The sequence below is a fragment of the Podarcis filfolensis genome, assembly GCF_964270895.1.
Source record: "Podarcis filfolensis genome assembly, chromosome: 5".
Lineage (NCBI taxonomy): Eukaryota > Metazoa > Chordata > Lepidosauria > Squamata > Lacertidae > Podarcis > Podarcis filfolensis.
Window position 1 is genome coordinate 97,493,039 of NC_139608.1, and position 11,128 is coordinate 97,504,166.

The window sequence follows — 11,128 nt, forward strand, 5'->3', positions numbered from 1 at the left end:
GGTGCCTTGCTGAGAAAGCACTGACTTAGAATGGAAGGCGAGAGGCAGGGGGCACCAAATTCTGGCATCACACAGAGTGCTGCTGAAATTTTAAAGCCCAAAGTCCACCACTGATATAGGTGAACCACCAACAGTCTTTGACCCTGGTTTGCTTCAATAATGACTTCAAATATAAGTCCTGTATACTTTTTTTAAAGTCAAGAATCCTCAAGGTATATTTTCAGCAAGTTCTCCACATCAGACCATGGAGGATTCTAAATGCCAGAGCCACTGCTGGGTTATGCAGGCCACACTGTCAAGGTTCAAACATTCCTGGTCACAGTTCAGAACTTCAGTGGAATTTGAGGGCACTCTGACACTGACAGGAAACATGCTTTATCTGGCAGGATCAAACCCATTGTTAGCAATCCATCAGCCATGCTTCCATTGTCAAATCAAAGGCTACCTTTCATTGTGCTGTAATATGCTCCTATTGTGCTGCTAAGCTATCCCAGTATTCCTGCCATCCTTTCATCTTGCTGCTAACTTTTTCTCCTCCAGCAAACTCCTTTCTAAATGCACATGAATACTGATTAGAATGAACTTCTAAGCTGCTATCAAAATCTTCTCTCAGATGAGGACGCACAAGCCCCTTTGATATGAGAGGCAGCCATGCAGGCACATCCAAGGGCAAGATTGTCTTCAAATGCAGAACAACATTGTTCCGTGAATTAGGACAACTGTTTCTGGGCTGAACTACACTATAAATCAGGACGCTGGGTGCTTGCTCTTTTGTTAGTTTCCATTTTTCCATTTTTAGTACATTTTCTTTTGGGAAGTTCCTTGGAATTTCTGCTAAGTCGCTGTGTCCACAGGTAAAAAGGCTTTGGAAAGTGTTGGTGCTGACCTTTAAAGCCCTAAATGGCCTCGGTCCAGTATATCTGAAGGAGCGTCTCCTCCCCCATCGTTCTGCCCGGACACTGAGGTCCAGCGCCGAGGGCCTTCTGGCGGTTCCCTCACTGCGAGAAGTGAAGTTACAGGGAACCAGGCAGAGGGCCTTCTCGGTAGTGACGCCCGCCCTGTGGAACGCCCTCCCATCAGATGTCAAAGCGATAAACATCTACCTGACATTCAGAAGACATCTGAAGGCAGCCCTGTTCAGGGAAGTTTTTAATATGTGACATTTTAGTGTATCTTTCATCTTTGTTGGAAGCCGCCCAGAGTGGCTGGGGAAACCCAGCCAGATGGGCGGGGTACAAATAATAAATTATTATTATTATTATTATTATTATTATTATTATTATTGGAAAGACACAGCGAGGCAAAGGAGAGAAGGGAATGGCATTGGCAAGTCTCGACAGTGGTGTCATCGTGCTGCATTAAATGAAAGACAAGGAAACTGTTAGAAGCATAGTGCAGATTTCAAGAGAAACAGAACAAACAGTATATTTCTTTCCTGCTGGAATTGACCATGAGCAAGTGATGGGAGTTCCATCATCCCTTCCTGAAAAATAAGTAATGATCCAGTCATTTATAACTTAATTAGTGGTGAGGGAAAGAGAATGCAATATGTGTACAAATGCACACACACTGTGTCTTGAAATGTTGGATTAAGGCTCTAACAAGCCACAGTCCCTTTGGAAAACAAGTCCTTCTCTTTTATGTTGCATATATGGCTCCCATACCTGTGCAAGGGTACAGACTGAAGGCACACGAGGTCTGGGTGTGGGCAGTGTCTGGATGGATGACCACCTGAGAACCACACATATACAGTCTTAGGTTCTATGACTTAAGAAAGGTGGGATATACACAGAGGTGAACCTAGGCTCCCTTGAGTCTTTGGCAAGGAACTGTATTGGTGCCCCCCCATCTCTTGTATCCTTGGCAAGGATGCTCCACTGAGGGGCCCAGAGCCGCCTGCAGGCCTCACCCAGCTGCCCAGAGCAGTGGAGGAGCAGCCCGGCAAGCATGCGGACAGGCAGGCCACTCCAAGCCAGTCGAGATGCATGATTTTTGCATCCCCATGGACCTCTGCCCTTGGTGGGGGTCAAGCTGGCCGACCCCTAGGTACACCTCTGGATGTAAGGGAAAAGAATGCTGTGTTCCCCCAAACTTCTGGCAATTCACACACTTAAAAAAAATAATAATTGGAGGTGTGTTTCAGTTGTACATCCAAGTATGTATGCTTCTAGATTCAGGTAGGTAGCCGTGTTGGTCTGGCACAGTCGAAATAAAAATTTTTAAAAATTGTCCAGTAGCACCTCAGAGACCAACTAAGTTTGTTCTGGGTATAAGCTTTCGTGTGCATGCAGATACACTGAAACAGAAGTCACCAGACCCTTATATATAGTGGGAGGGTGGGGTGGGGTTTTTCTCAGAAGGGTAGTAGGAGATGGGTGATTGACTCAATGGGTACGGTAAACCTGTTAACAATTAGTCCTACAGGAAAAAGCAAGGGATAGTATGCAGATGACCAAAAATAGCTTTAGCATATTTATTGAGACAAGAATCCAATATCTCTATTCAGACCCAGTCTCTCCATAATTTTCAGTTTAGTGGTAAGTTGTAATTCAGCAACTTTTCTTTCAAGTCTATTTCTGCTGTCTGTTTTTTACAGCTGAGCTTTTTGATGTCTTGTTTTTAACTTGCTTTTAACTTTGCTTTTGTTAAACTGTAACCTGCCTTGGGATCACATGTTGAAGCATACCCTGTAAATATACTTAATAAATGAAAAGTGGAGAGACGTGGTGTAAGAGGTGCATCTTGCACCATCCCTGAATGCTTTGTGATGGTAGGTCAAGATGCACCTTTTTACCCAGGCCTTTGGTCAAGTGGAACAAGGAAGATGCTTTCAGCTTGATCTGTCTCACTCAGTACAGTCATAACTTGGGTTGAAGTAGCTTCAGGTTAAGTATTTTCAGGTTGCGCTCCACAGCGGACCCGGAAGTAATGGAGCGCATTACTTCCAGGTTTCGCTGCCCGTGCATGCGCAGACGCTCAAAATGACGTCATGTGCATGCACGGAAGCAGTGAAACGTGACATGCGCAGGTGTGCAGTCGCGTGTTACGTTTACTTCAGGATGTGAACGGGGCTCCGGAACAGATCTCGTTTGTATCCAGAGGTACCACTGTACTGACTGGCTGTGGTTCTCTGGGATTTCAGGCAGGGTCGTCTCCCAGTCCTACCTGGAGATGCCAAGGATTGAACTTGGGACTTTCAGGAGAAAGGCAGGCTGTAAGTGTTGGAGGAGGGGCCCTTTTAACCCGTGCAGGTCTGCATATCCTCTCCTTTTAGCATCCATTTACTACGTTGAGCTATACAGCTCTGTTGCGCACCACTTGCTCACCATCTACCATTGGCAATGAATTCCAAACTCTACAAACACCCCACATTCTACACAAGTGTTCCAGTCCAGAAAGGGAGATTTCTATTTGGAAAAGCTTCTGATGGTGTACCCAGATTTGCGCTTGTTGTATGTGACCAGTCACATGATTTGAGCTGGATCCTATCATTGCATGCAGCCTGAATATATATACAGACAAAAATAGTTGGCTATACTTTCTTTAGTTTGCAACTGAATGTAGACTTGGAATGGCAGTGGCACAGGGGTTGGGCTTCCTTGGTAAGAACGTTGAGGGTGCAAGGGAAACATTATTTCAAGGCAGAAAAAGTATTTCCACCATAGTTACTTTTATAAAACCGATGCTATACCTACTCTTCACTTTGGCACCCGTATCCAGAGATCAGTCATACCTACATCTTTTGTACCCTTCTTTCAACCTAGGAACTATGGGCGTCAATTAAATGTGCATGTACATGGATAAACCAGCCGCACTAAATAGGTTAGTGTACATACACTAACCTGTTTGCATCACAAAGTGTAGCTTTTTCTCAAGCTGGAATCATTTGTGCTCATTCTCAACATGCAGCTTTTATTATACAGTGGTACCTCAGGTTACATACGCTTCAGGTTACATATGCTTCAGGTTACAGACTCCGCTAACCCAGAAATAGTGCTTCAGGTTAAGAACTTTGCTTCAGGATGAAAACAGAAATCGTGCTCTGACGGCATGGCGGCAGCAGGAGGCCCCATTACCTAAAGTGGTGTTTCAGGTTAAGAACTGTTTCAGGTTAAGTACGGACCTCCGGAACGAATTAAGTACTTAACCTGAGGTACCACTGTAGATTGATTCTCAATCCTGTTGTCCACAAGGGCAGGTGTGCTTACCTGATGCACATTTCAAAACATTCCCCTTGATTAAGTTACCCACTGTCATGGACTGATTGGACAAAGAGGAACAGTGGGTGGAACTAGCTGGGGAACCACCAAGGGAAGAAGGCTCAGAACCTCTGGGATTAATGGTGGGTCAACAATGAGTGGTCAGAGGGAGAAGACTGTGAAGAGGAGATGTCAGAAGCTAAAGAGGTAACAGGTCTTAGTGAGCTCGTAGAGTCTGTGGTAGAAAGAAGTGCATAATCAGAGGCAGAAGCTGAAGCAGGAGAGGAGGGAGGCCAAGAGGCGAGAGGAGTCAATCTGGGGAAGAGGCATGAGTGTCTCCCCCTCCTGCTGTGGCAAGCTCCCCTCCCCTCTGGTCTTCCAGAGCCAGGAGTCAGGAAAAGGGCAGAGGAGAGATTGGAAACATGTAGATGCAGTCTCTGATTGTTTGGAGAGGGAACTTAGGCAGCTGTGGGAAAGATTTAGTCTCAGCAACTGCTGAGCAATTCAGCAATTCAGTCTCAGCAACTGCTTCACGGGGGCAAGATCTACCAGAAGTTGCTGTGCTCATCAGGCATGTCACTCCTGTGCAGATATTGTTTTTGCTAATAGAGAGTTAACTCAACTTGCACAGTGTGATTTACTGCTAGCTCGTACCTGACACCCTTTTTCTTCCCTGCACATGGCCCAGGTGAATGAAGAAGGAAGTGGTCATTGCCACCTTGGTATATGGCCACCCACAACAACAGAATCATATGTTATTGGGCAGGTGTGGGTCCACCCGCCCTGCACGGCTGAGGCTGCCTGCATCTGTTTTCAAACAGACACACTGCAGAGTAACACAGAATCAATCTGCAGTGAGAGTTTATTTTCAGAATGAAACCAACTTCTCAAGAAGCATTTTTCAGTGGTAAACTATAAGCAATAGTGTGTGGACTATATAGAAAAAAAAAGTAGTTCAATTTTATTCTAGGATAAAATGCCGTATGTTACACTGTACATTCAGTGAATGTGCAATTACACATGTATGTACCTATCCATCCTCATAAAATTAGTCACACCTAATTACATACAACAAGGGCAAGATTGGGATGCAGAAGTATCAGCTTTATTGTCTAGATCGGGGTCAGCAAACTTACCGCGCCTCGAGCCGGTGTCTCCAGTCCCGATTGCACGGCGGGCCGGAGGGCAGGGGAGCGCATGCCCATACGCATGTGCACACGCTATTTCCAGCGCACTTACGGGTTGGAAATAGCTTGTGCACATGTGCATGGGCCTCCTCTGACCTGGATGTGCACTGGAAATGACGCTTGTGCATGCACACAAGCTATTTCCGGTGCTCCTCCGACCTGGAAGTGGGCAGCCGTGCAGCGCAGCACCGGTAAGAGCGGTCAGCAGGCAGCTGGAGTCACCACGGGCCAGATAAACGAGTCAATCGAGCCTTATCCGGCCCGCGGGTCTTAGTTTGGGGACCCCTGGTCTAGATCTTGACCAAAAAGCTTTATTGTCTAGATCAAGGACAGAAACTTTAATGATTTTCACCTCTCAATGCAATTATTTGCTTTGACACCAAGAAAATATGATGTACAATGCCCTTAACTTTGGCTGTTTATAAAGAAGTGCTGAGCATTATTCAAAAAGTGTCTGCTTCAATTATGAATGTATTTGCATGGCACAGAATTCAACGGGTTTGAGCACAGAATGGAATAACCCCCAAGTGCAAATAATGAACCACATTAAAGTACAGTGGAGAATTGACACAAGACAGGGAGGGGGCTAGTTCATAATAAGTCTGTAAACTGAAGTATCACTCCTTGCACCAGAAGCAGTTTGTTCGGAAAATCACCCTGGGTCCTGTTGACCTAACTCTCTTTAACCAGCTCCCAGGAACAAAGCAGAAATGACTCTTAAGCTGTTTCAGCATTATGTTATATGAAAAAGGTTCCTGACCAGATTGCAAGTTTTTCCTTCTCTGGGAAGGCACAGTGGCTCCCTAAAATTGCTGTGTGCAATGTTCAGCAAGTGTATAGGCCACCTCAATTTCTAAGCCCCTGGTCGATAAGGCACATTTCCCCCCTTAATAACAACTGAATGAAGAGCACTTCAATCTTACCACTAGAAAATGTTTACTAGTTGATATCCAACTAAGTCATAGTCAGGAGTAGACCCACTGAAATCAACAGACTCAAGTTACTGATGTCCAATGGTTTCAGTGAATCCACTGTGAGTATGACTAACACTGCATATCCCCCAGAATGTGCAAGAGAAAGCATTACTCACCTTCACAGGAGCCCACCTTAAAGTGTGTTACTGTCCTGAGCCTGACACCTGATCAACAGGAAACAAGCCAGTCTCACAGCCTTCCCCACTATGGTGAGATGCAGTGTATTTCTAATTCAGCTGCAGAAGTATTTCTAAATTTGTTTCTATATGCATAAATGAGTATGTGCAAATTGAATGCAAATCTGGATCCTCTTTTTTGGTGATGCGTGTGCAGCCACCCTGTAGAACAGTGGCATGCAAAGATGTAGCAGGCAACCTCAAGTATGTGGGTTTTGGTTCTTAAATAGCTTGGAAATCTCTTGCACTGTACAAAGAAATACCTTTTTAAAATTACAACACTCACTGGAACCTAACAGAAAATTCTCTTTCGCTTTTGTTTAAACATGGGGTATTACATTGCAGTCTACTGTTAACTATCAGGTGGCATCCAACAAAGTACCATATTTTTCCGTGTATAAGACGCCCCCATGTATAAGACGATCTCTATTTTTTGAGCCCAAAATTAAGAAATAAATGTTTTAAACACCAAACAGAACAACTTTGATATTTTATTAAATATTCAAAACACTTGTATATTTAGTACCGTATATTTAAACATCAAACAGAACAACTTTATCAATATATTTAGTATCATAATTACAGTAGGTAATATTTTTTTATTTTGGGGGGCTAGTCAGCATTATTATAACGTGCAGTATAAGAACTGAACCAGCGCTGGCGTGGAGCCGGGCAGCTGAGCTGGAACGAGAGCGTGTCCCCAACGACCAGGAGCTGGTCAGTGCCACAATGCAAGAATCATAGCTGAAGAACCCTTTAAGAGAGAATTCATATGCTGCAGAAGTTAAATTGCCTTTTTCTACTCCACTCTCAAACATCCAGGGGAGCCAACTGCACTCTGCCCCTTGGGCCCAAACAGTCCGCCCGCTGCCCCCCCCCCCAGCTGTAGGGCGGCTGAGTGGAAGGAGGCAGGCAGACAGACTCCGGAGGCCTTGCAATGCACCCTGCCCCTATGGGCAGCTCACGCCCCAGGTGCCGGAGCCGATTCCTCCGCTGCTGCGAGGAGCTGCAACTGCCAGAGCTGCACTTGAGGAATTAAGAAGAAAAGAGTTTGGATTTGATATCCCGCTTTATCACTACCCGAAGGAGTCTCAAAGTGGCTAACATTCTCCTTTCCCTTCCCCCCCCCAACAAACACTCTGTGAGGTGAGTGGGGCTGAGAGACTTCAGAGAAGTGTGACTGGCCCAAGGTCACCCAGCAGCTGCAGGTGGAGGAGCAGAGGAGCAAACCTGGTTCACCAGATTACGAGTCTACTGCTCTTAACCACTACACCACACTGGCTCTCAATGGGGAGTCTGGGTAGCCAGGGGGCTGCTGAGGGAACCAGGGGGAAGGGACAATGTCTGGAGTGGGGCTGCTGGGGGGGGAGAGTACCAGATCAGGGTTTGTCGTGAGGCCAATAGTGAGGGGAGGCTGGGGGGGGGGAAGAATATGGGTGGCGGCATGTATTTTTTTATATATTTAATTGCAACATTCCGTGTATAAGACAACCCCCAATTTTAAGCTTACATTTTGGGGGTGGGGAATGAGGTAGTTTCATTGGCGCAAGGCCTTAAGGCTGTACAATGGAACTTCCCCTCTTGCACGCTCCCCTCATGGTGCTTAAATTGGTACTGGATTTCCACACATGCTCTGAGAGAAGATCCTGGGAGGGTGTCGGGTGGGGCACGCAGGGGGGGAGGGGGCGGAGTTCCATTGCACAAATGGAAATCCTTGCTCTAACAGAACTTCTTTGTTGGATACTGCCCATTGTGTAATGCCCCAAGACAAGAATTTTGGTGCCAACCAGTTGAAAGCCAGGATGAAAAACAAGTGGGGGAATAAAGTTAAATCATTAATGCTTTTACCTCCCCAGGAATTAATGGAGGCTGGAAAAAAGTTAGTTCCTTGTTCCACAAGAAACTGATCACAATTTAGCTACTGTCAGCAACACTTGTGTATGGCAAACAACTAGAACTTTCCAGATGTCATGACAATATTGCAATGCTTCCTTAAGGTTGGGCAGATACCATGGGGGGGGGGTGGAACCCTCAGTAAGTACAAACAGCAAAGCCTTCCAAAGAATAACAAGGTTTTTGACACATGGGTTGTATATCTAGCATACGTGGACCCGAATGAACATTCAGTGTGCATAGTGAGTCGATTGCAGCAACAGCAACACTTGAAAAGGAAAATCAAAACAACCCAAAATATTTTATTTTTAATTACATGAGATTGAAGGGTTAGTGATGGTGAGAGTGGGGGAATCTAGGTTAGGAACTTACATTATTTGCAAAGCTGAAGCAAGAGTTCTGCATAAAGGACTGTCCTAGCAATGACAATATTTTGATCAGGGACTTCCTGGGGCCATTGTTCCATTGCCGCTACATTTATAGTAATTTTGACTAAGAAGACTTAAGTTGCTTCATGTCAATGACACACTTAAAAACACTGCCCTGCACAAGATTATCCCATATATTTGAGATCTAGCAAAACCTCAAAGGTAATTTAGCATCAGACAAACAAAAATTAAGTTGGCAGAAGATATTTTTGTTCCTGTCAAAAGGAGAAAGTGCCAAATGATTATATAATGAAGTCTTTGCCACCTTTTGGCTCTGTGTGAAAGGCCCCACCAGTCATGAGGGGTTTCATGGGATAAGGAAATTTCTGCTGAACGGGATGAAAAAGATGAAATCTGCTCCACAGTTTCCAGCCGGCTTCAGCACACACAAAAAGGCCTTGATGGCGTTTCCACTGAATGGAGCCCTAGGGTAGAAAGTATATTGAACTCCTGTAGCAGAGAACTTAGTAATGACTCCTGAAAACTAAATCAATTTGTATTGGTTGTGGAGCTTGAACTTCAAATGGTTTTTAATTACGCAGATTTTTAATGTGATTTTTGTAACACTAAATTGTTTGGGTTGTAATTTTTTTATTTTTGTATTTGTATGGATTTAGTCACCAAATAACTGCATAATTAAAAAGCAGGTCAAAATTACCAACTCAAGAACAGAAACAAAGGCTGCAACACATTATTCCCCTTTTCACGTATTTTCAGTTTTCAGGTCAAAAACACTGATGCCAGTGAAGTGGCGGGGGGGGGGGGAGAATATGGTTTGTGCTAATATTCACTTTTTTAAAAAATTATTAAAAAGCCCTGCTGAATCAGACCGAAAGTCTAGCAAAGTCAGAAACATATTCCCCACAATGACCAAAGAAATACCTGGGGGAAGCCCGAAAGCAGGGCAGGAAAGCAATAGCAGTCTCCTGCTCATGATTGTCACCAACGAGGATTCTGAAGCAAGAGCGACCACTCTGATAATTATGAATTTGGCCTGAGTTGGCATTTGGTACTATTAAAAATCTGCCTCCAGGTATTCATCTGCAATGATTTGTTTACACATGCAGATAATCAAACATGGGTCAACAAGGCTGTGTGAACCAGCTCTTAGATGCAAGTTGCCTCTTGCTTGTGGATTTGTCTCTCTTAATACTCATGTGAATAATTCCATCTTTGCTGTGAGCCCTGGAAGGCCCTTGGTGGAGGGGAAGTCCATTCTTAATTTTAATCATTATAGGAAGAAAAGAAAAGCATATTGATATTAAGTGATGAATTCATATTTTCATAGGTTGTATTGCTTTCTCCCGATTTTAACCATTATCTACAAATAGGGTTTTTGGAGCATTTTTAAAGAGGCACTGCAAAACACTGAGTGCTGTGGAGATGTTTGGGGACTTCAGCTCACTATTAGACCCATCACAAGTTTGAAATTATCTGTTGATTTAACAGTGCTAGTTTAATTAATCATACAACCAGTTGGTTTTAAAAACACAACAGAGTAAGCATATACCTTTCCTTTACATCTGAAGCAGCACCGTGTAAACCAAAGACACAGATGAGTGCCTGAAAGATAAGATGCAGGGAAGTTAGCAACGTAGATGCAGCACTTAAGAGCCCTTGACGGAGGCTAGAGATAGTACCTCAAGGTCAGGGGCAGAGGTCTGCTGTGCCTGGTGTCCCTGGCAACGTAAGAACATAAGTGTTATGTACTAAGCTTGGATCCTAGAACAATAGGCAGGTAGAATCCTAGAATGCAACAACCTGATTGGCCTGCAGGAGCAGCCCAATCAGGCCCCAGGAGGGAAGCAGAATCAGCCAATCAGACGGGACCCATTGTGTAAATAATGGTGGGGGGGGGGAATTTACGTACTCACTGTTTGACGAGCTGCAATAAAGCGCATGAAATCACTACGCGACTCTGAGTATATTTCACTGGCGACGAGGATGGGACCCCGCTGAGCTGTCCACCGTGCACCGCACTGCAGCCCACCACCAGACACACCACTGCATCGCACTGTGCGTCCAGGCTACAGCTCTGGGACCCAAGGACCCAGAACGTCAACAGACCAGCAGCTTCATGCCGTTCAGCCCAGCTTCAGGAGACTGGGCAAGATACGTCACCCACTTCCAGTTCCTCCTAGAGGCAAAGGACGTCACCGATGCAGCCAAGAAGAGGGCAACGTTTGAGATTGCCCGGGCCCTCCTTGCACCTGAAAATATCACAACTGTTCCCTATGAAACGATAATGGAACGACTGAAGGGGCACTTCTC